The sequence below is a fragment of the Haliaeetus leucocephalus genome, unplaced genomic scaffold (genome assembly GCF_000737465.1).
Source record: "Haliaeetus leucocephalus isolate CR32 unplaced genomic scaffold, Haliaeetus_leucocephalus-4.0 Scaffold636, whole genome shotgun sequence".
In the NCBI taxonomy this organism is placed as follows: domain Eukaryota; kingdom Metazoa; phylum Chordata; class Aves; order Accipitriformes; family Accipitridae; genus Haliaeetus; species Haliaeetus leucocephalus.
The window spans coordinates 5674466-5678361 of record NW_010973072.1 but is presented as its reverse complement, the minus strand read 5'-3'; positions in this window follow the sequence as shown (position 1 = coordinate 5678361).

The following is a 3896-nucleotide window of genomic DNA, read 5'->3' as shown; positions in this document are numbered from 1 at the left end:
GCAAACAAGTATTTATAAACACCAGATAAAGAACAGCTGAAGGCAATAACTCGGGCTATAACATGGCTGATAAAGCAGCTTTGCAACATTCTAATCACCTACAGTCCCAGAACTCGTTTTTTTGTGAGAAGCAAATAACTCATTGTTTTGATAGAGCAGTAAATTTCATGCATAATTTTGAAGTGCTGAAATAAGATGCATCCCTTAGGAAAGCAGACAGTTTCCAAGTAATTGAGAAATGGACATTGGAAATGGAATTACAATGCAGTTTGGACAGAACAATTCCCATATGGAGACATTCCTGCAAAGCAGGTCATCCTTATTATTAGGCTCCTCTTGGTGCCCAGAAGCAGCATCGCTTCTACTGTTTGACTCTGCACTGGTAATTTCTGATCATTCCACCTCATCTATACGGGAAGAGGAGATGTAACATAACAAAAGAATAGTCAGGTACAGATTATAAGAAAGGATGTACAGGCTTTATAGAAGTCTCCCACAGCCATCTATGGCTGCACATAAACTTCGGCAGAAGATTGCCAGAAGGTATTTGAGCATCTTAACTTGCTTCCTCCCTAAAAAGCAGGAAAGTCTCAAACAGGTTTTACATATAACAAGGCTCTCACCCATACACTTTGCCAAATATGCCCCTCAGAACCCACCTAAAGGGCACGTATTTAGCTAATGAGTATGGCCAAAGCCCAGAATGAAATGTCACTTCAATACTATTAAAAACTGTCTCTAAGCATTTGTCTTCATTATGTTTAAGTGATCCTGAAGTATGGAGAAATATGTGCATGGACCTTGGGCCAAAAATAAATTCAACAACAATGAAGCCTCAGAATGCAGATGGCTGACATAAGTGTGTTGGAAACAAATTAGACACAATAAAATAATTGAACGTTAGTCTTTGTATAATTAATTTGTTACTATCTGACATTAATTGTACCTTTCCTCTAGGATTTCTGTGAAGCTGTTCTCAATCATATAGTTTCTAATTTGCCTGAAGCCTTGTGAGGAAGCAGCAATAACACAGAGCAATGCTTCCCATAGCTCTCTGCTGTTGCGTTGTAAGCAATGACTCTTCGCACAGACTCACTCCTCCTTTCTATATTTCTGTTTTAGAAGTAGAGTCTTTACACCGGCTAAAGGCTTTGTCACCTACATACTGTATACAACAGATTAAAGCTAGCATCAGGAAAGAATTAGAATTCATAGCTTTGAGAAGGCATTCTAGTGTATGCTACACATAAAAATATCCTGCATACTCCCATTAACAATAACAAAAAAATACAAGTATGAGTCTCATCTACGAGCATCCAGCTCTAAAACAGTCCCAGATCCTGACAAACAGCATGCAATTAAACAAACAAGATCAGAACAGGAATCAGATTTCTAAACCTCTCTGGAGGGTGCCATGTCTGCACACACGTTGATAGGACTATTCCCTTTACTTTGGGGATTATGCTGTAAACTGTTTATAATTGTTTCCTAGACTAATAAAAAACACACCTGAATAGAGCTTCACCCACTGAGAATCTACAAGTTCTTTATGCATGAACTTTCCCTTTCATAAAAGAGATTCCTAACTGTTTCCACTGACCTGTTTGGTCGTGGAGGATTTTTTGTTGGGGTTTTTTTTGGTCGTTTTTATTTGGGGGGGGGGGGGGGGGGGGGCTTATATGACAGTAATATTTTTTGATGTACATCTGAAAAAAGTGCATCAAACATTAAAGATGGCAGAAGATTAAGTATTACCAGCTAGAGCTACGTGATATTTTGGTCACCCCAAAACTCTTTATAAATTGACAGTCATTCTCACCCTTAGGAATTTATCCTTTTGCTTCCTTAGCTGTAATTAATTCTAAGAGAAGTCAGGCAAAACACAATTAGGTGACACTAAGTAAATTTTAGGGACTCATTAATCTGTCATTCCATATGACTTTTGGTTCTTGACTGTACCTAGTGAAACTGGGAAAAAAACCTAAACCCCATAGGGGTGTGTATGCAAATTTTAAGCCTTATTAAGCATCAATCACTTATTAGGAGAAGTTCTGAACATAGCAGCAGAATTTCCTCATCTTGAATCATTTCATCTGATAGAAAGATTTGGACATGGTGTCTACTGTTGTTCTACATGGAAGAAAATATTGTTTCATAGCATGTTGTGGGTGATTTAGTATTCTTTGTTACCTTATGTATTTTTCTGCAAGAGTCCTGCCAATTTAGTATGGTAGCAAGTCTCCCGCAGAAACTGCAAATGGAGAAAGAGCTGTAACCTAGGAAACTTTTCTGCATTGGTACTTGTCAGGCTCTGAGTTTTCTAAGTCAGTTGAGAGAACCCACAATTCCCAAATTCCACACCCACAACTGAAAATTTGGCAGGTATCAAGTCTTAACCTGCTAAGCTTCACTCTGCATGTTTTAAGGTACAAGTGCTCCCCTGTGCAGGGGCAGAAACCTGCCCCACTTGCACACCTTTTTGGAAACTGTGCAATTCAAACATTGTCATTGGGTACCCACCATTCAATGTGAGTAATAATTTTTCCCTTCCTCTAATTAACCACAATTTACTGGTTCAGTTGAACTTACATTTTCCACAGGCTCTTGAGAAGTGAACATTTGAATATTGCTGTTGCCACAAATCAGTTGGCCTTAGTTACAGTTTAGTTGTGGCTTGCTTTATTTGTGAAGGATCTGTTAGGATGAGATGTACACAACAAATATTCCTATACCCATAGGAGCTGGGTTCTACCACAACATTTAAGTGCTACTAAATTTACTTACATAGTCAAGCATTTAGAGGCACAACTTAAGCTTAAAATTACCAAATATTAAGTGCTAGATGATTATTTAACCTCGTATCTGTAAAACATGCAGTTTCATTTTGATACCTAATATTCATGGCTTTAAAGAGACATGGAGCAAAATAAGCCGTATATCACTTGTTTGATTAGCAAGCTACTTCATCATTGGATGCATACATTTTTTCATCCTGTTTTAGAACATGCAGGTAGACCATAGCAATGTTGTTTTCCTACTTGTTTCCTACTGATCTAATCCACATGGGCTTATTTCTAAAGACAGTCTCTTAACTGAGTTTGCGTTTGTACAGCAATGTTAAGAGAGTGTCTAAAGAAAAACAGTAAAGGGACTTGAAGTAGTGGGCTGAAATCCCCGAGGAAGTTTTAAGAATAAGGTTGATAGAGGGACAGAATCTCTTTTTCTTGTCTTCTGGTATAGCTGAGGGAAAAATCCCAAACCAAGATATGAAGTATTAAAGTCCTTTTGAAGTCATAACACAGCTGCATATGAGACTGTATTCTCTGATTTCACATGAGTGTCTGTGTGCGGTTTCTCCTCACTGTGGAGGGCAGGTCTCCCCACGCTTGTAATGACAAAGTTAATTTTCAGATCTTCTACCCCTTCAGTTACTTGCAAAGTTTACAACTATACTAAAATTTCCCCTAATATTAGGCCATCAACAATAAAACATTAATTGCTTATAAAAAATGTTAACCTAAAAAATAACCTTCTGACATTCAACCTCATTGCCTATGCTTCATAGGTGTTTGTTAAAAAACCAAAACAGAATCAAATTTTATCATAAGGATAGTGCTGGAAAGAAGGAACTACTATTGCCGAGTTGCTAAAAAAATGCTCAAATGTTTTCAGAGGCATAGGTCCAAGTCACTTAAGAATTTAGTTCCTGTTGATCTTAATGGAACTCAGGCTCCTCTATTCCTTTGTGCATCTGAGACTTGCATTCTTAAGGCCTTTCAATCATGGCAAAAAATTGTACCCTATCACTTGCTAAATAAGTTCACTCTAGGTCGTATTTATGTCAGCTTTCATATGGGCAATGCTAGCAAAGAGAACAGCAATCATTTTCATGTAGC